At 38.5% G+C, this 22513-nt stretch overlaps 1 long non-coding RNA gene across 3 annotated transcripts in view; it reads right to left on the reverse strand.

Moving 5' to 3' along the window:
• The window catches only part of LOC149917015 (uncharacterized), a 68137-nt gene that overhangs the window by 10023 nt on the left and 35601 nt on the right, over positions 1-22513 (reverse strand). Inside the window, exons 3-7 of one of the 3 annotated variants that reach the window (XR_016468716.1) lie at positions 16246-16378; positions 14739-14835; positions 14370-14430; positions 9344-9553; positions 6907-7526 (exon numbers count right to left, since the gene is read on the reverse strand). This is a non-coding gene — a long non-coding RNA (uncharacterized LOC149917015). Of the gene's footprint in view, positions 1-6906; positions 7527-9343; positions 9554-14369; positions 14431-14738; positions 14836-16245; positions 16379-22513 lie in introns of those variants that run through there. The other 2 variants (XR_016468715.1, XR_016468717.1) reach the window with 2 other exon arrangements.

A 22513-nucleotide genomic window follows, 5' to 3' on the forward strand; every position in this document is an offset into this window, starting at 1 on the left:
TTAGTAACTGAACTGATGAAGTCTGGCTTGATTTCTTTTGAAAATTGTATGTCCATGTTGCATAAGGACATTCATTTCTTAAAATCCACAGCAAGTTTATTATTTAAGCAGAGTAAAAAGAAACAATCTTTTCTTTTGGTCAGTGCAGTTAGAAATCAGTTGTCTTGATAATTAGACAAGGCTGGTCAGAGGGAGATTAAAGGAAGATTCAAGGAAGGACAAGATTTTCTCTCACACTCCCATAACTGTTCAATTATTCACTTATTTGCAGTATTTCTAAAAAACAAACAAACAAACAAAAAACAAAACAAAACAAACAAAAAAAAACCCAAACCACTGGATTTCCTACATTTCACTAGATAACTTCAATTTATAAGCTTTTGAAATTTCCACTGAATTCTCTGAGGTCATATTTTCTGGCAAAACACCATCCTGACCCCTACAGTCATGACAAAAATATTTTGCTCCAGTTTTTTCAGACTTTTTCAGACATTTTCAGACATATTACAAACTGCTCTTTGGTTTCACTACATTCTTTTGACAAAATGCTGATACTTCTCTGTATAATTACTATGAAAAGAAAAGAAAAGAAAAGAAAAGAAAAGAAAAGAAAAGAAAAGAAAAGAAAAGAAAAGAAAAGAAAAGAAAAGAAAAGAAAAGAAAAGAAAAGAAAAGAAAAGAAAAGAAAAGAAAAGAAAAGAAAAGAAAAGAAAAGAAAAGAAAAGAAAAGAAAAGAAAAGAAAAGAAAAGAAAAGAAAAGAAAGGAAGGAAGGAAGGAAGGAGGAAAAAAGGGGAAAAAAAAGGAAAAAGTTTTCCACAATCAGCCTGAACTGACTCTGGTATCACTGACTTGAAGAGGTTGGCTCCCAGTGCAAAAACAGAACTTCACCTCTCTTACTCTAATTTTCCGGGTTCCTAAATGAAAAACTATTTAAAGACCCAATCTTGTTCTAGCCACTTTAAGCTATGTTTTCAGCTTCACTGTTTTGGGATAATGCAAAACTCTGAGCTTTGTATATGCAAAATTTTTCTTTCCATTCCTTAGTCCAGGCTAGGAAGACTCTGAAGAAATAACTTTGTTTCCACTGTTAGTAGTTCTATTTAGAAGTTTCTGCAGTACATCAGCTTCTTGCAAACTGTGTGCACAATGTGCCTGAGCGTTTGCCCACTCGGCTTTGTTAAGGGAGTATTTCCCTTTCCTTATTGACTGTTAGAATTTCCCTTTTAGACTTCAGTTCACTGAAGAGGGAATGATGCACTTAGGAAAACACAGCCTTGTGTTTCTGCATAGCTTCTGCCAACATCTTGCAGTGCTTTGGATAAAGTATTTTGCAATAAAAAAATGAATGAAAATTTGAAAGCAGAGTTGTGCTCTCATAATCTATTCAAACAAAAGAATACATGTGGATGTACTCTTCTCTAAGCACTGTACATGATCAAGGGGAGCTCTGGCCCTACCAAAACCAGGAGCAATTGCCCCAAACAAAGTAACTTGCTGCTGCCAACTGTTCTCAGCACAGAAATGATCGGGGAGTTCTTGCTAACCCAAATTGCCACCACTTGCCATTATGCAGCTGCCAAGGAGATCATTGCATGTACAAGGCAGCAGCTTCAAAAAGCCTGCAGGAACTTTGTGGGAATGGGACTAGTTAAACTTCAGAGTGCAGTCATACTTACTTAACTGACAATTTACGTCTGCAAAAGCATCACTTTCTTCACAAATTATTCATCAAAAGATCAGCTCCATGCTTTCTGATTCACAATACTGACTTTCAGGATATTTAATCTAATAAATTTGAGGTAGGTATAAATAAACACGTGGCATTATGCTAAATTACTTAATTATGCACCAAGTTACACAGTGTTATTAGTATACACAACATTAGGAGCTTGTGAAAGACATATCTGTAAAAAGGACAGAATATTACTGATATGATCAGAAACTTACAGCTTCGCCTATTTTGACGAAAAATGTGTTATTATTTTTCAAGTTGTGATCAACTGTTTTAGAATATAATATCTCTATGTGATGTTTCAATGTTCTACACACTGTACATAAGAGCAATCTGCCTACTCCAGCGTTCTGTCTCTGGCAATAGGCAATTACAATTTTTTTACAGAAAAACATACAAAACTGCATGTTTAGAGCCATCCTCCCCTTGTATACTCACTAACATGGCAACAACCTGAGCTAGAGCTAGTCTATATCATATTCAAAAGTTACTGACAGACAGCTTTTCTCGTGGGAGATACCCCTTGGTCACATTAGCATCTCTCATGCTTCAAATGCTTTGAATACACCATATACCACAAATGTTAGAGTATGCAGTTTGTTGTTAAAATAACAATTTACTTTAGAATTTCAGTTGTAAGATACAACAATTCTTTCATCAGTCTGTTTGGGATGAGAGAAACAATAAAGAGCTTTACACCTTGCAAGGTGAAGAAAATAGAAAGAAAAATGTAAGTTCCATTCTCAACAGGAAATAAAGGACCAGTCTCTCGGCATCAACAGGCTGAGTCAGATCATCTCTTGTAGAAGAAGACAAGTGTTCTCTTATGAATTACAGTCCCAGTTGAAGTTTGCCTGCGTAGCTGAGCAAATCATAAACATAAGGCCCTTTATTAGCAGATACAGCTTTTCCAGGACAGAACGCTGACTGGGAAATCACTTACTTCCTAGACATCCAGAGTTTCAATCATTGGCCTCAAGGCAAGAGAAAAGGAGAGGCCAAGAGGCACTAAGCTTATAATGTCCCTCCTGCAAAACCTCTTCCAAAAGCTCATGGGTGAGTGTCTGCTTTTGTTCAGATTCAGCACTCACACCAACCTTTCCTTGCTCCCTGATAGGATGGTAAGTGTTGCAGCAATCACATTCTCCCACATGTTTTTGGGGAGGAAGGATACTTGTTTTCTCCTCGACTCACTTACTTCACCTGAGCTATCAGCCAATATCCAGTACTGCTGGAGTGGGGAGCCTGTTGCAAAACATAGATCACCGTTCTCTCAGTTTCATGATAATCTAAAAAAGCAATTACACTGACATTAAAAAAAAAAAATAAAATGTTTAAACAACTGAAGAAGGACTCCTGTGGCCAATAATGCCCTCACACTTCATTTCTCTGTTGTTCAGCAGTCAGTCCTGACTGGGGGTGTTACAACACAATTCCAACAGCTTGGCAGAAGCACTGTCAAATCCCTTGTTTCCCAGTTCCCATATTCTCTCACAAATCAGAAACCACTTTGTATTATTGGAGTACGAGGAGCCATCCTCTAGAGTAACAGAGACAGAACATACATAAGGAAAAGGATGAAATATCAAAAATAGCTCTGCAGCATTTGCGTAGGTTTTACATGTATTGTATGAATTTACCTGTTATCCAAAAGTTCCTACTTAAATAAGTAGTTTGAAGACTGGAGGAAGTGGTATTTCATACAAACATATGAGATGTTTCTTTTGAACACACAATGCTGTAACAGTACAAAAATGAAATCCTTTTAAGGGTGATGCTGACGAACCCCCATATTTGCATATTGATGTTTCTAAATCCAAAAGACTCACTCCATTAAAGCTATCCTCAATTTTCTATGAATAGTTCTATAAAAAGAGGAAATGTCTGTATCTCTGACAAACTCAGTATTGATATAATTTTTTTTTTTAATGTTCAATAAATGAGGCAATATTGTGATACATATTAAGATCTCTTAATAGAAAGGAGAACACGTTGCTAATAAGTTTCTAAAGCTGGATATGTAGGGCTGTTGATTTTCTTTTCATTATTAAATTTGGAGGAAATTGCAGAATTGATTGTAATCTTGCCCTTTAGCACTTCTTCGCTGAGAAATATCCTCACAGTCTGTTTAAACTTAATTTAACAAATATGCCTTAAAAATAGGGGTTCAGAAAAAACCAAGTGTCCTGCATCTTTGGTACTGAAAGGTGAAGTGGGCTATATTTAGAATCACATTTGCAGAAAGTGAACACCTCAATAAATGCTCTGTGTGGCCATTTGTGACAGAAAGCTGTGTGTTTGCCAACGCAACCTTCATTTTTTACTTTAATAGTACAAGCCAGAATAAATATTGTCTCCACTCATGTGACAGCCCTTTGATAAAGCAGACTTGGCCCAGTTGATTAGGAATACGTGTCAAACACAGATAATGGGGGAATCCCTTTCACCAGTGTCACACAACCTCAACAACCATAATGAGACCAATTTAATGAGCCTTCTGTTTTACGAGAGATATTAATTGCAGTCCTGTCACATAGCGTACAACTCAAGATCAAATATGTAAAAAGGATGGAGACTGAATTTCATTCCATTTCTGTCATGATTATTAATTTTCTTGTGGCATCATGGATCTCCACACTGCTGATCTAAATATTCCAGGTGGCTGACATCACCATGGAACAATCTGTATTGTTATGAACACCAGAAGAATGCCAGGCTTTTTGTTCACCTTTCTGCCATTATGATTTTTATTCTACTCTAGGCAATTTTTTCTTCCTTTTTTCCCCCCCATTATTTTATTTCTATCTTTTTAATAGGTAGGTTGCTTGGTTGCTGTTGTTTTAATAAGAGCACAGTGAGATGTGCTTTGCAAAAAGAAGGCACCATTCTCATGTATTCATCCATGTGGCTGCTTCCTCATCTCTCACTAGCACAGTATTCCCACAAATGCTTTTCTTCAGTGCAGCTCGGAGACTTGCAATTAAGCATACATCTAAGTGTTGCACTGGACTGGAGTACAAATTATACTTATGCATGCAGATCAGAACTCTCCATTCAGTATTCCAGAAGATAGATCCTCATCCAATTACTCTTTATAGCAGAACATGTGCTCTCCATTTGTGTGTCATAAAATCTTTGCAATGCTAAAGCACGCACTTTCAGATAGGGCTCCTTCAATTGAGGGAGAGGATCGGCCTGCCAGGTGACAGATGCTCCTGGCTGCAGCGTGGCATCAGAGATGCTCTCCCACACTGCATCCTCACCTGTGTGTCAGAGCAGCTGCAGGCTGATCACCTGTATGTGGCAGATGCTGAGCTGTGGGCGCTGCCTGCACGTGCATCACGGCACTGAACAGCTTCTGTTCACCAGATTGCATGCCTGCTTGTGCTGGTGATTTACTTTTAAACTTAATTTTAACAAACATATTGTCACTTCAGCCGATACTGTACTTTCTAACCATATCAGGGGTTTCTATTTGCAATGGGTGCATCTGCAGTGAAACACAGTGGCTGCAAAACCATGGCTGCAATATACTCTGCTCCAAATTGTTCCCAAATTATACCAAAGTAGTAGGAACTTAGAAAAACTTAGTTCTTACTCCTAATTCAGTCATCAGGTTAGGACAATTCAGATTGCCCTGAGATACTGCAACAGCTGAACCTTAAGGCAGTTGAGAACCCTAAACCTTTTGTCCTAGCAGTGCTGGGAACTCCAAAAATGAATTACGTACAACCTGTACTCCCACTGTGATGGCCATAGGAAGGTTGGCTTTTTCTCCTGACTAAAAACAAGTCCAAAGATGGGTTAAGATTAGCCAAAAGATGGGTTATTTTTTCTACAAAGTATATTAAGAGAGTTGCAGGAGTATTTAGCACTTAGGAAAGGCTTTACGCACAAGACCAAGTTGCTACAGCAGACAGCTTGGGACATCACAACAGAGAGTCTAAAGCTGCTTGCTGTAAGAGCCTAGGCAAGACCAAGGTGACCTGCTGAGTCTTAAGGGACTTTAGGCAATGTGTCAGGCAGTTTCTAAGAAACTTTCATACATTGGTAACATGAGTGAAGTCTGCCTTTTTTTTTTTTTTTTTTTTTTTTTTGCACAAAGCTTGCAGATTCAGGAAACGCGGTGCTGAAATTCAGTCAGCTGCACACATGCTGTAGAATTTAAAGCATCATGTAAGTGTCAGCCAAATGAAATAAAACACAGAAACATACGCTTTCGCAAGCCTAGCTTTATACAGGAAAATATTTGCTTGCTTTAAGATATCTCTCTGAGAGACAGTGGTTCTTAAGTCCCATCTTCAAGAAGTGAACCAGGGTCAGTCTTGGCCCAAAGGTGCAGTTATGTACTTTGGAGTCCTAATGCTTATTTAAAAAATCCCAGCTAGAGTTTATCTGCATTTTAAGTACCTGAGTAACTTTGTGAATCCTGTCCAAGGAGTTTAATTTGCCTCTGAAAATAGGTGTTTAAAAAATTATAAATATGCAGTTCGCAATAGTAAGAGCTCAGCATTTGTTCCTATACTTGCTGGACCAGAAAGCAAGTCTGGCATTGAAAAGCACAGCTCTTTATTGCTCATATGGAAATTCTGAGGTCATTCCAGGTGACCCTATGCAGAGATAAAAGGACTGCCAGAGTTCCTGTGAGCAGTGTTTTCTGATCATAAGAAAAAAAGAAAATACAGATATGAGCGCATTCTCTAGTAGAATTGTTGATTAGTAGTTCCATGATTATTTTCTGATTTTTTAAACATTTTCATTAATGAAAAATAATATGGTAAGGCAGTGTGATGTACTACTTCATACTCTGCACATTGACCTTTTTTTGAGATTCTTTTTATTTTTCTGAAATGTATCATGTACGTATAAGCTACTAAATTAAAGACAAGAAGCCATCTTCTAGGAGTACCCTTCCACATTTTGAACATGAAAGAATACACAAGAATACTGATAACTCAGTGCAGTATTTTAATTTTGGAAAATACAGTAGTTTTCAGTAATTGAAAAGACTTACCAAGAAAAAAAAGATTGGATATGTTAACTAATTTTGATTGTCTTTTATACTGTCACATCATGAGCAAATAAGAAACTCAGGTACGTAAAAGCAGAAGTTGCTCTCTCCTGCAGGGAGATCACTTACCCACTGAGCTGGGACAGACCCTTTTCTGTGACCTCTGTGAAAGTTGCCCCAGGCTCCCTCAGCACGTTCTGAAAATCATCCTTTGTCTCAGTGCCACTTGTCACATACTAGCAAAGGACTCTGCTATACTGAAATCAATCAAACAAAATGCTCCAAGCTTTAATCTTTTGCACCACAGCCAAAGCAACAGAGTTGCTATCTCATGAGTCCCATATTCATAAGCATTCTGCAGAAGAAATCTATGTGACAGATTGCCTTCTCTGTGATCAACATGTCGATTGATATTTTTACCTTGTTCTGTGATGTCTGCTTCTTAAATAAAGTGCTTAATGAGTAAAAAATAGCAAGGGCAAATTGGTCCACATTAACAGAGTTTCAATGACCGTGATAAAACTGGGAGTATCCAGAAAACAAGCCTTCCAGTTTACACGAAAACCCAATTTCCCAACTATCAACACAGACCTGCCAGAAAAACATCTAGACTTCACACCAGCATTAAAATGCCCCCGGAGTGGCGCTCCCCAGCCCTGTTGTCTGCACAAGGGATGAAGTACAGTGTTCTTCAATTTTTAATGGCTTTTCCAGGACATCTGAAATGCCTCATGAGAACAGACACACGACATCCTCTGGACCCCTCGGTTTGCTCTGGGATTCTGTGAATAGATAAAGCACCTGATAGCCCTCAATTCAAGGTGGCAGCACATCTTAGCCTTCCAGCAAACATCCCAAACCTGCAGTCCACATCAACTCCTTCCTTCCTTATTAGAATTAAAGGCAATGGTTAATGTCCAGGTCAGCTAAGCAGAACATGTATGGTACCCTGAGGTATGATATTTCGCATGAGCTGGGGAGAGTGCATGAAAAGTGTCTCTAGCTGGTCCCCTCTCGGCTACTGTTAAAAGAAGATGCTTGTTATTCCAGAGGAAATTAGAATACTTTATGCTCACAAAGTATTTAAATTGCAACTACTTCAAAAAGACAGGCTACAACTGAAGTTTTCAGCAGTGGCTTTCAGAACCCCACCCTCAGCAAAGCAGAAAGAAAAGAAATGGGAGCTCAGCATTTCTCACAAATAGGTCTGTGTAAAACCCCCAGGCCAAAAATACTCTTCAGACATCCTCAGAAAGCATAAAAGATCAAAACTTTGGTCTCAGCCCTGTGTATCTGAATTGCTAATAGATGCTCAATACTGTCTCCATCTGCAGTGTCACACAATGAGGATTAGAGGTAATCGTGTTTTTAAGGAAAGGGAGTGTTTCACATTGCCAGAAGCATCTTCGAGATTCAGATTCAAAACTATGATCTAGCATTTTCTGGTTTGCCCTGCACCAGGTTTTCTAATCTCCAGTTAATGAACAGCTGCACCAATGCTGCACTGCTCTCATGTGCTCAATAACAATGGGACACTGCAAAGCTACAAAGGCTCGTCCTGTCCATTTAACCAGCGTGTCACAAGGAGACAAAGCACAATGCAGGCCAGTGAAAAGTCCACCCACAAACTTCATTTCACACTATGGAATGAGGCACTTGAGTCCTCTGTCTTCCTGCTTACAAATGAGTTCACACGACAACAACTTGAGCAGTTTAGAGACTGCAGCATACAGCCTTTCAAAAAGTCATGTTTTTTTTTTTTTAAAAAAAAAAACCATTTTTTTTTTTAATCGTAACTTCACCCCATTTTATTAATTCTTTCCTCCTCAAAAGTGCTGTGTTCAGTGCAGTTTAAAATGTAACACTGAACAATTAAACAGAGCTAAACAATTAAACAGAAGGGAAAAGCCACGTCATCTGACTAAAAAAAAGAAACACCTAACACTATAGTTTCCAGCATATATAGAATCACAGCACAGCGAATATAAAATCTTTTACCAGAAATACACCTTCTATTGCTACCAAAACATAGTTTGGTTTTGTAAAGTTTAAAAACCATTGAGCCTTTAGTTATCAAAGGGGTGATATTTATTGTATCCATTCAATTCACAACTAAACATCCATTACAGTGGCCCAGAGCAACAAAAAGGCTGGACTCCCTCTGCACACACACACATACAAACACACACTCATCTTACAAAAAAATTGGCAGAACAGCCACACCACTTCAAGAGGAGGGGCTAACAGAGCAACAAAATCAAGTATTAACCATCAGAAAAAGCCATCGGTGCAGCTATATTTGGAAAGCAGTATTATGTTGTTACTGTGGTGTGTTGGTGGAACTGCACAAAAAACTTAGTATCACAGAGAAAAGAAGCAGAAAGAAAGGGACAGTGAAGAAGACTAAAAACTAGTTTTATGGAAGTGTTTTTTCCCCAAACAGAGAGATGGAAATTAGTGAGGACTTATTCAAACAAAATATTCCTGAAATAAATCTGTTTTATAAAAATATTTGAATCTTTCCTATTTGATTTTATTCCAATTTTATAAGGTCTCAAATAACCATTCTAAGCATCTGATTTTATAATTAATCAATTACCTTCATGGAGAATGATGATGAACTTGGAACGCTTTTCTGAAATGAGGAGTCAGGTGATGGCTCAGGTTTACCAGCACTGCATATCTTCAGCCTTTCTGAAAATTCACAGGCAAACTTCCCCACCAATGTTCTCCTGCAGCAGTCTCAGCACTATAAAGCACCAGCATTTACATTTGGTTTTTCAGCCATGATAAAATGGAAAATATCTTTCTGCAAAGCAAAAGGAGGTTAATTGTTCTGTTGTTTTTTTTTGTTTGGTTGGTTGGTTTTTTTGTTTTTTTTTTACATAGCATGCAAGAAATAGGTGAGACTCTGCAACACCCTGAACATTTTTCCCAATATAAACTCAAGATGCAGCAGGGTGGATCCAAGGCATAGTTTGGGGGTCTTTTGTCTTAATATACTTTCTTCTGCTTATTATTCCAACAACAGTTATACCAAGAAACTTCTATAGCTAAACACGATCAGTACAAAACACAATGTTGACAAAATGTTCTGAAGACAACTAACATCACCTAGAACCTGCAGTCTAGCTATATCACTCGTATAAATGTTGAGGATCCATTTTGTCACTCCATTTAAGTATAGACACTGCAGCTCCTTTGACTTGACAAGGATATTTCTCAGATTAAGGATCATGGGAATCAGCAAACATGCAAGTCCTCATAATCAGGAGAAAGAACCATTTAAATATCCTTATGATTAAGTGAGGGCATTAAAAAGCAACTCTGACACACAGCTGAGCACAATGAAATTGTGTTAACAAACCTTGTGCAGGTATAGCTGGAACAGGATGTGGCCCTCAAAACCAGCTGAAAGCTCCACAAAGCCAGGTGAGAGATCCTCACATGGCCAAATCACATCCTCCTCTTAAGAAAAGAAAAGGAAAGGGAAGGGAAGGGTTTTGAAGATTTTGAAGTTTATTGCCTGTTCCAGTCTGCCTCAGTTAAAGTCACCAAACAAAACTGTAGGAATGAAAAACAGCGTTTCTAGGAACTTCTTTAAAAAATCAGCTAAGGGATTGTGATGGGAGCTGGATAAATGACACTTCTGTTGTCTTCTCAGGAATTCTTTTGAAAAAAAAAAAGCATGAAAATAGATGAACAAATTAATCACCACAGACTTTTCCTTGTGATTACATGACCTATGCAGTTCCAGAGGGGAAAGTGCTCCTCCATAACCAGGCTGTTAAGAAACTACTCTGCAAATAAGATCTTTCTCACTTTATTGTAATGGGTCTTGACATTGACATTGTCATGTTAATTTGCCAATTCAATCACGGTATTTGCTTGAATTGAAGCAGAGAAGACATATGAACATCAGCCACCAACTAAGTACATGAAGAACAAAAGCTACCCCTTTATGGTCAGTGGCACTTCATGTAGTTTTCTTTCAGCAAAAGGAATGGTCAGATATAGGAAAAATACAGACTGGCTAAATTATAACAGTTATCTTCTCGTTTCAGGAAAAAAAAAAAAGAAAAAAAAAAAAGAGGAACCTTACTGGGTGTGGGTGAGCGGAAAGATTCACTGAATGATTTGCCAGATGGTAACTCCCAAAGAAAGCCAGCTAAAATTTTATTACAGCTGCAATTAATTGGCAGAGGATTTGGCTGTAACAAAGACACCCCTCTAAGCATGAAGCTTACCATTTCATTGCTACCATGGTTGTGCCATTGCCTCACCCCCATTTGGGAAGGGGTTTTTGAAGCAGAGGAGCAGAAGAACTGAATGCAACCTGTAAATGGGAACCAACTTGAATGAAAGGACCATGTGCTACATACTAGTATCTGCAGAAGATGCATGGAACCAGACTGAATTGGTACAGAGACACATCTGCCAACTCAAGAAGTGAAGAGATTGAGTAACATAAAATATTTTGTACACTTTCTACAAGCACCTTGCAGATGCAAGCCCCAAAGATAGAAAGAGACTGATTGCTGTCTCACTTTGTAAACAGAAACTTTTGTTTCTTTGGAATAATCCGGAGTGGTCCAAAATCCTTGGAGAAGGCTTTCATTTACTTTATTTTACCTCCTTCTTTCTCACATACATATTCAGTCTCATACTGGACTACAGTCAACTACGTATGTGTGATGCTTGAGTAGATATATAAAAAAATAAGAATTTGTTTCAAACACAGGAAGAGTCAGACATGAAGATTCAATGCCAGGTTGCAGGGAATAAGCATGAGATTTCTTGTGCTGGGTCACTTCATCTCATGGATCATACTTGCTCTCAGATGCCAAGCCTTGCTTTTTATTCCTGCAGTTCAGAGAGCTGGTCTTCCAGCAAAAGTATGTCATCAGGCTGCTGCTGTAAACCATCAGCAATCCCAAACTGTTGTTTTCAAGCACACCATTGCTGCCCCACATCAATTTTCTCCTGTAATTATCAGTATGCTTGTGCAGATACAGGTATTCCCAGATTTCCAAGAATATTCCCAAAGAGCTGAGTCTGAAAAAAATGAATACAGTATTTTATACCACAAAGAAACATCAGCTGTCTGCTTGCAGCCTGGGCAGGTTCTAAAGATTAGAACTAGAGTTAGATAGGGATTAGATAGGGATCTAATCATTCTTCAAGCAAAGGGCTTGGACAAGCATCTGACAGCAGAAGTAGAAGGTTTCTACTTCATCAGATCTGAGGAGACATCAGCCTCCTGCAAGGGGAGGGTCTATCTCACCCCATAACTTCTTTCCTATAGTGCCATGTAATTTACCCGATATTGTGCAGACACTCATTCAGTCATCCAGAAGCTACGTACCAAACATCTTGGAGACCTTTAGAAGCAGACACTCTTACTTCTTTACTGTACAACACTGCCTGAACAGCCAGGACCATGTCTGCACTGGATCTGCTGCATATGAATAGAAGTCTTTACTAACTCAATGATGTCAGCAGAGCTACACTGAGCTTATGCCATGTAGTTAGCCTGCTCTGCATTGGCATTTTTGTACCAGAGGCACTGGCTGCTCATACACCGCATCTTTGACTTGTCCTGCCTCTGCAGATGGAGAGGGTACAGTCATATATGGTCACTGGAGAGGCTAGTCTAGATTTCTTAATTTTTCTATGGCAGACCAATTCTTACTCATTCTCACTTCACCCACAAAAGCCAGAAATGAAGAATGTTGATCAAGGTTTCTCCCAGCCAGCTCAGCTCCCTATCATGTCAGAGTTGTTCATACTTTAGACTTGCATAATTAGAGATCAGATTTTAAACTTTCTCACAACTTGCAGTAGCACGTAATTGCCAAATCCTTTTGCAGTGAGAACCTTTACAAATTCAGCAGCTGCTGAAACACCAATGCCCTTTTATTATTCTTTTTGTGGTGTTTTAATATGCATCATGGTTCACAGCTGTCATTCACCTGAAGCACATGCCATAATGTCTTGAGTCAAGGCATTGGGGTTCAGCAGTTCCCACTAACCTGGTCTGTCACACAAAGAAGCAAAAGAAAAGTTTCTGGGGAGCCACAAGCAAAACAACATCTTAGCAGGCAGGTTTATCATGCACCTTCTCAACTTGCAATGAGTGTCCAGACAACATTGGTGTGAGACAGGCAATGCCTCTAGAGTGGGTCGTGTGCAAGAGGTTTGAGTGGGCTGTAAGACATAGGTTAGTTGGGCTTGGGCTTGGTGATGAAAGTTCCTGCTGAGCCTGGAAAAATGGCTCCCAGCAGTCTGAGTGACAAAGTTGTGTTCCTGTCCACATCAGAATTGATTGCATATGGCAAAATAAAGTTACGTTTTTCCCACCCAACAAACTGTGAGAAGCTGAACTACTCAACTTCATCTAGCCTTCAGAATCAATCAATCATGTGAGGAACCTGTAAAATGGAAGTTTTTTGTCCGGGAAAGAGAACTGGAAAAGACCAATGGAATCAGAAATTTCTGTACAAGCCAAACTGTTTCTCCACACACTATACATACACCAGCCCCCTTTATTTACTATCCGATGCCACTGCAGGGGCCACACAGGACATTTCTATGACACTTTCTAATTTTGTGGCTTTTGATCTTTTGCACTAATGGTCCAAATTTGATTAGAGGCTGCTAGGAAGCGTCATCATTTGGGAAAAGAAAGAAGAAGATGGATGGATGCTTTGTGGACCAGTCTGAAGGAGAAGTACCTGGCAAGTCTGTTGGTCTAATGTAACACAAGAGTATTCACCAAATTTTCAAATGTTATGTTGAAGAAAAAATAAAACATACTTTGAAAGAACAACTCCAGATACTGCAGGAAAAGAAAAAGCCAAATCAAGTATACAGTCAAGGAAAAAATACCAGTCACAAAAAGGAATTTGAGTAGATTTGCTCACTGGGTCCATCACCCAAGCCAGTGCCTGAATTCTTTATTTGTGTATCACAAACACAACAGGAAAGAAAGCATGTAAAATGTTGTTCCCCAGAAATCTCCTACAATGAAGCAGTCAACAATCTCAGTTATCCAAATACACTTTAAATCTGTGCTGATAGGGATTATTTTTAACAAAAGAATTAATGAAGAAAAGAAATGAAAGGCAGCAGCACACTCCTAGCTACCTATAACTCCAGGTGAAAAATCTTTTTGTGTTAGAAAGAATTCATATTACAAAATGGATTTGTTTAGTATGCTATTATACCGCTTTATGGTCTTTAATTTCTCTATTTGCTCACCTTATGGAGAAAGAAAACAGAAATTAAAAACAAAAGCTGATAGTAAACATACATTAAGAAATATGAAGAATCATGGGACCAACTGACCACTTCAGTGATTATGAAAACTGTAAACTATTTAAAGAGATTACTTTTCACTGCTCTTCATTAGGTTCTTATTACCTCAGTCATTAACATTTGGCTCTTATTATTATGATTGTGAGATACTGCTCACAGTAATGGACAAAGAAAGTTGACGTGGCTATCTTGATTAACTCATCAATAATCATTTGGAATAATTTTTCTTCATTCACTGGATGAATCATTCACATGTCCTTTTAATAATGCACATTGTTGCACAGTAAATTAGCATTAAGATTACCCACCTTTGGGAGCTACATTCTGCTTCAAAGCCTCACTCAAAAGAGATAGGAAATGTGAATTTCACTGAAAAGAAGAAGAAGAAGAAGAAAAATAAAAAAAAAGAATTTTCAGAAAACAAAGACTTCTTTGTATGTTTTCAGTACAGCAAGACATGTAGCCCTTGGATTATGCAACTGAACTCAACCTTTAAGCCACTGTATACTCGAGAACATGTGAAAAACATATTCCCCATCTATTTTATTTCTTCTCAGGGGAGTAAATCAAATGTCTTATTTCTCCTAAGGCAAATATAAAACCGAATCATGAATTGAAATTACATTTTTGTGCACAGATAAGAACATGAAAGGACATTGGTTGGCTGTGGATCTGACCTTGCAAACCTCCACTCAAATGGGATTTCACAGCTGGTTGTGACTGCATACTCTGACTGTACATATGGAAGTAGGCCTTGAGAGATGAGTCTTGCCCCTGTAGAAAGCTCTGACAAGTCAGTTTCTTGCTGAAGTTCTCAAAGGACAGGACTTGAACTTCTAGCTCTCAAGTCATACCATGGTCACTGGGGCAGGTAATAACCTTTATCAGCTCTTTGCAGCAACATTGCTCACGTCTCAAATATTATTTTCTGTGAAACAGCAATGAGATGGCATTTTACCCACCTCTTTCCTGAAAAAGACAACACTAACAGCCAAGGCAATTCTTGAAATACTCAAGTATCTTGCCTTTTCCCATCTCAATATATGTTTATCTAAATATTTATTGCTACATCTTTTCTTCCAAAAATCACCACATGCTTCCTCTCTGAAAGTGCATCAAGCAGTTGTATTACAAGTTACCCATTTGCTACCCATTTTAGCTCCAAGGAAAGGCAAGCTACTACTTCAACATTCCTGCTGGCTGAAAGTACCAACCACAATTCAGGACACCAAGCCACCAGCTGCAGCCAGTGTCAGGTTATCAAAAAGAGTAAAACAAGATAGAGGAATAGTGCTCTGTCCATAGTATGCTTCCTCACTCTGAAGTAATTTGGAGCTCAGGAGCTTCCTGAACAAGGAAGTCCTCATATTTAAGAGAGGGCTTTTTCTTCCATTGATTTTTCTAATTTACTTTCAAACCATACAAGCCAGTCACAATCTGCAGCATCCTGTGATGGTGATTTCCAGAGTTTTACTGCACACTGTGAGAAGTAACATCTTTGGCTTGTTTTCAGTCTGCAATGAATAAATGATAAATTTCTTTCAATGGCTTCTGGTTATTGCATAGAAGGAGACAAGGAATTCTTTTGGCACTTTTTTCATGACTGACAGTTTCTTACAGCTTTCCATAAACTCTTCATCCATCATTTCTTTTCCATGCAAAGTGCTAACCTTTCAGCTGCACTCATGGTTTTCTGCAATGACCGAACTTTTTTTTCCTGTTTTCTGTTCCTTCCTCTCTTCCTAATTCTGTTCATGTGTATTCCTTTCCCCCACTTCTAAACACTGACTAAATATTTTCAGAATCTATGATAGTGCCATCATGATGGTGATCAGTTCTGAGCTTGTTACTGTGCATGCAGTGTCAATTGTGTTTTCCTCCTCATATATGCTAATTTGCTTTAATCTGTACTGAATTTCATCTGCTTTTTTTATTTCCTATACACTCTATAGCAAGAAAGTCTTCTATAAATTTTTAAGTCCTTATTGTTTTGGTGTTACAATTTACCTGCCTTAAATAATGTCACATCAGTGAGTACATTCGTTTTGCCACCACCCACTTCACAAGCAAGTATATCTATAAGAAGGAAAATAGCTCAGGACCAGTACTGGTTCCCAAAGAACTCTCCCTTGACATCTCTACATTGAGCAGCTCAATCATTTATTCTCCTTCCTTGTTTCTTACCTTCTAACAGTTCATTGATGCATGTGAAGAACTTCCTTCTTTTCAGTTCTTTCATAATCTTTCAGTTTTTTCATTATCTTTCATTGTTCTTTCTTTTTTAGGAAACTTTGGGAAGGGGCCACAAAGTTCAAAACTGGTGAAGAGAAGAAAGAAGAAATCACTTCTGTTTCTTTATCTCCCACTTTTCCTTGTTCAGAAACACACATTACAAGTACAGTTTGCCGTGAAAAAAATCTTTCTGAAGACTACTGAACTTTGTCTTCTTGTAAGTGGTCTTTCTGAAATAGCACTGTTGCCAGTTGTTGTTATATGGTTATTCCTGTATCATACCAACCACAAGAAAATCACCAAGAACCATCTAATTAATTCTCACAAAGAAAAAACTGTTTCATGGGAAGGAAGTTGCTGTTGGGGAAAGAGAAGGCGAATAACATTTGTCTGATAGGATTAATTGGAAAATAAACTGTGTAATGGATGCTTGTGGATGAATAAATAACACAATGGAATATTCAGGCAATTTTCCTATCTTTATGTACAACAATCTATATCAATGCCCCACTCATAGAGATGGAAATAAATATGACATAAATATTAAAATACTTTTTATAGTCACAATGGGAAAGACATCTTCCTGTACTTTACAGCTGAAATAGCGTTAATCTGCTCTTTTCTCTCCGTGCTTTATGTAGCAGCTATTTCGGCATGCTGAATCTGCCTGCTGAGTGAGGAGGGCAGCTGTTCATCTGGTGCACATTTCCACTGCAACAGCTCCGGCAGGAACATTTGCACCTCCAGCCAACGCTATTGGCATCAATGGTGCCAGCGGGATTTGCAAGATTTCCGCTCTTCTATACACCTATCGTATGACAACACTTGAATTGTGTAGGTTTGTCATTTCAGGAGACACGATGCAAGATCTCTTGAACATATTCTCAAAGCTCAAAAAGAATATAAACAAAGGAAATGACATGTGGTTTTATGATCACTGCTATAAAATATTTTATCAGCTGAAGGACAGTACCCCAAACTGCAATGTATATTCACTTGAACGAGCCTCAGTTAACTTGGTAATTCTCTTAATTTTGCGAGATTCTATTTATTCTAGCTTCTATGTGTGCAAGCAGATCGCTGTGCGTGTTGGGTTTGTGAAGGGATCTGGCCTGGCAGCTGAGCATTTAAACATATGGAAGTAAAAATATTTTCCCATCAAATGCTACAATTTGCTGAATGAGAAATAATTTCATTTTCCCCCTCCCGCTGCCCTGTCACTGCTATTTTTTTCAGTTTGAGAACACAGGTGCCTTGAAAATTCACCACAGAGTTAAAAACAAAAAACAAATAACGACAAAAAGGCAGAAGTGGAATTGAGACTTAAAAATGTAATCAATTGTTTTGATCATATGACCCAATTCTTACATTTAAGAAGAAATTGAATTTTTTCCATCAAAAAGTACATCCTTTTCCTAAGGAAAAAATTTTGAACACAATTCCACTTTCCAGTTGGATATTGGTTTGGCTGAGAAGCTTTCACTGGATTTACTAGCACAAAAAGTAAATGGCACTCAGTGTCTGTTTCCCTTTTCATCATTATAGGAAGAAGTATTTATATAGAAATTGTCTGCATGCATCTCAAAGTCTTTCACGTTCTCAGCTTGGTATAATTCTTGGTTTTCACAATGACTGCATTTGCAAATATTTTTCTGGTGCATATTTTTGTAAATACATTTATGTTTCATTGTTCTTTTGTTCCCAGAAAATTGTCCTCTTAGCTACCCTCAATTAAGAAGACTTTGTACTATTGGTCCATATTAATTTTTTCATTAATAATTAATGTATCATAAAGATAATGATGCTCAGTGAACCAATTGTTTTTCTTCATTATGTGAGAAACCAAAAGTTGCTCTTTGACTCATCACCCAAAATTGCATCAACAGGGGAGAACACAGAAGCAGAACTTTTTGAGCAGTAAATAGTGAGAGTGTGGAAATTAACAAAAACAAATTACTTTACTCTTCTGCTCCAGCTCTCAAAACATGGTGGGTCCACAAAACAGCAAAAGCTATTTATGTGCTGATGAACCTGATATGCATTAACAAGTTCACTTGAGGATTTATGCAGTGCTGTTATACAATCCTAAAGGACACTGTTGGAAACCATAAAAATAACTGCAGAAAAAGAAATCTTTTCAGTTAGTAAAATATGAATAGGTGAAATTCTTCGATTTATTAAAATGTTCCCACCTGTGAAAAATTCAGTGCCATTAACATTGTACATTTTGGCACAGAGGAAGTAGTGAGAGAACCGGATCGCTAGCTACAAAGAGGAAGACTCAGCTCTACGGTAACATACACGCAGTGCTGACGCACAGTCACATAAAGTCAACTTAATATCTCATGAAGTCATACCTCATGAAGTGGACAAAAACAATTAAATACTATTTCCAGAAAGATACTGTTTCAAAAGAGCACAGTAAAGGAATGGTAAGAAATAATGAACACAAAAATTTACCTTTCCATTATGTACACATATCTGATCTAATCATATTTAAAAAGAGAGGACAGTAGGATCATTGGCTTTTCTGCCATTTTGAAGCACGATACTCCTTTAATATTCCACTGTTCTTCAGACATGGATTACACGCGACCAAATCAGTGCAGATTTCATCCAACGGAATGAAATCTTGGGCTCTGCTCTATAGCAAATATGTAAATGCTAAAAATAGCTGCTTGCTCTAGAGTTAATCACAGCATCACACCCCATTCCCAAAATGGCTCCAGTGAACAGGAGGTTTGAGAGAAGCATTGAAGAGTTCAATAGGAACTGGACTGGAGTGCACATTTGTGTAAAAACTGGACACCGTGTCAAATACAGAGGTACATTAATTTAGTATAGTCTTTGAACTGATGCAGCTGCACTGTTAACAACAGGGTAGATAGACCTCGTGGTACAACAAAACAGCAGACATATTATCAGCATTAATCAAGTAACAAAAGCAATCTCCTTCTGAAATCTCAGTATGTACTGATTTTCTAGTATAAGTTAGAATAGAACTAGTTTCTTTAGTGTATTTAATGTTACATTATTTTGACATTTTTAAAATCAGCATCTGCTGCCTGCAGTCAGCTTGCTTCATTGATCTCTCTATTCTCCCTTGTTTTTTTCAAGCGTTTTTTCTTTTAAATCTATTTTTAAAAAAATTATTCATAATAAAATAATTAAAAGAATAATGTTACTTTTAAAACATATTCTTGGGAATTTAGGTGCTTTTTAGGGACAACACACCAACTTGATTTTCATGCTTTAAAAATTAACCTACTCTTAGGTTTAGCCTGTGCTTGCATTCAAAGTCCACTGAATTCTGTAACTTGGTTAAAAAACAATAACCGTAGTGGTGAAGACATATTAACCTAGTTTTATGATGCACTAAATAAAGCTTGAGTGAACAAAAATAATCACAGTGGGAAAATTTTGATGTTGCAAAATTCTGAGCACCCAACACAAAAGCAATAATCAGTTTCTGTGGTTCTCTCAGCTCCTAAGGCTGCAGGAACTGCCTGGCTCTGTGTTAGAGACCTTGCAGGAGCTACTGGCAAACACAGGACAGAAGAAGCAAACTGACCTCTTGATGACAAGCTGATGCTGACCCCAACAGCTAGGATGTCATTTGGGTACACCCCCTGGAGCCTTCTGCTTTGTTGGGAGAAAGACGACACCCACTCCTCCAAAGGGGAAAGGTCCCTTGTGTCCTAGGAGCCCCAGCCCCTGCTGTTAACTGAGTACTGCTCCTCCACACTGGCTGTGGGATGACAAGGAAGGGGAAGAAGCCATAAGGGCAAGGGGCTTTGAGATAGCTCCTCAGTTCCTCCATCTTTGCCATTTTCAAATTGCAACCAGCATTGTGAACTTTATCTGAAGCACTCACATGAGCCCTAAAAACATGATCCAATTCTTTCCCATAGCAGTTTCTTCTGAGTAGGTCTCTAAAAAGCTCAGTTACTCTCTAGGCCTTTTCATCAACTTTTTTTTTACATACATCAATAAACAAGTAGTTGCAAAAGGTTCTGAAACAGCTGCGAAATAGCATGAGTCACATATCAATTGGCAAAACATGAATACTGTGAGCGACAAGCGTTTCACAGCCAGATTTTTCTTGTAATGCTGAGTAAGTGCAAAGAAGGGCCAAGACCAGAACTACCTGGTTCTGGGAGGCTCCTTTCTTGGTGTGTGCCAGGCAATTTCTGGAAGAAAAGCCATCCTAATGGGTAAGACCTCTCTCAATGCTTTCTCTTGCCACTCTTTCCTTCACAGCCTCCCATTTTGGACAGTAAAATGACCTAGAGCTGCAAAAACCAAACATCTCCTGTTTGCATAGGGACACATCCATCTGTGTAGGTACACTGTGATACCAGAATTTATGCTGCTGCACTAACACAAACTGTAAGAGAGCTCTGCCTGTCTGTGCATTTGGACAGGTGAGCCCTCCTGCACTGACAGCTAGAGGTATTACTAGACCTTGAGATGTTACTGAAAGCCATGTGCATTTTGGTGCTTTCCCTCACAGCGCTCACCCCTGTTAGAGATGTGTTGTTGAGGAAAACTCCCTGTGTTCTTTATTTTAAGTGCTGCTAGACAGCAATTTTGGCCTCATCAGAAACGCTAGATGGACACTTTCCAAAAGCTCAGAGCATGAGCAATTAAACACTCAAACAACTTGTTTCAAAATCTTCTGATTCTTAAGCAAATCTCCTGTTTTTCTTTCCCCTTCATCTGACTCCTGATTTCCCCCAGAATTGAAGACATACTAGTAGTGCAGCTTACAACAGCAGTTGTTAGCACATTACCTACCACCCATGCTTGCATTCTTGGTGAGGACACAGGCCCGTGTACAGTCTCATACATGCAACTACTGGCTTGTCTTATCCCTCTCCCTCCCCCGAAATGTCCTAGCTTAGGCCTTGGGACAATAAAGGGCATGCAGGCTACTTTTTTATTCTTTGAAACACCCCCGGAAAATCATTCCCAGGCAGAGGAATGCTCACTATGGCCATACCCAGTTGCGCTCGAATAGCAGGTCTGCATGACAAAACTGCTTAAAGCTATCTCATTCACCACCACTATTTGCTTGCCTTGGATTTCTTGCCTTTCACTTCCTGCATGTAGATAAGATGGGGAGGAGCGCCCTTACCAGGTGGGGTGAAAACTACCAAACAGAAGGGCCTTTTGCACAAAAACTGAGAAATGCTTTTAGCTAAATGTGCAAGCACCTAATCCCCTGTCTGCATCTTCTTCAAGTTTCAGTATATCTAGCTGTGCTTCAAGCTCTTTCCACCCCCATTTAATCACCCAGCCACCATTTCTTACACATATAATAAAACAAACAGTAAGTAAGCATGCAAAAAAGTAGCCTTTCACTGTGTTGCTCAGAGTTACCCCATCATATTAACGAACCTGTCCATCAGAATACAACTGCTACAAGTTTACCTGAATGCTCAGAGTTTGTCATTTCATGACTGGAGGCTGTGCATTGCAAATAATGCAAGTACTAAAATCATAGCCCAGTGCCAGCTGTCCTGTGGGAGGGACTATAAACTCTGCGGCCAGAGTAAACAGCAGGATACTTTGAGTGACCACTGCTTTATCCTCCCACACATATCTTATTCATCTCATCTCCTTTTGATGACATTAAAAGCTGCTGTAGCATAAAAAGAAATACTAATCTGCAAGAGAAATATGAAGAGCAATTTAATACTCAGGCAAGCTAACAGATCTGAAAGCATGGAATAGCTGTTACTGTCATCAACCAGGTTTCTAGCTGAACATAAGTTTTGGTAAGTAATGCTTGTCAAGAAGTACAGAACAAGAGACAATATGTGGAATATTTAACTCTTTAGATATTGAAAAAGTTGCATTCAAGTCATTGTACAGAAGACAAAAGCAAAATTTCAAAGAGTTCTCTTGTTTACCACAGTTTTGAATGTTACCATTCCTCCTTCTTAGAGTTTATTCTACATAATTATTACTTCATCAAAAAGTTGGTACAAATAAATAGAAAGGAGAAATGTGACACTGAGCTTCTGGGTAACGTTATGTCTTTCATGCACAAAAGATCCAGGCAGGTGCTTCTGGACATGTGGTGTAAAGCTCTGCTGCTAACTCCATAACAGGGTTAGCGTGAACACAGAACAAGGATCTCCTTAAAAAAAACCCTCTATTAATCTTTGCAGAAGAGTTGATTCCTCCATTACACCAGCCCAAATCTGCTGAGCTT

This window comes from Phasianus colchicus, chromosome 8 (assembly GCF_987193195.1).
Source record: "Phasianus colchicus chromosome 8, bPhaCol1.hap1.1, whole genome shotgun sequence".
Lineage (NCBI taxonomy): Eukaryota > Metazoa > Chordata > Aves > Galliformes > Phasianidae > Phasianus > Phasianus colchicus.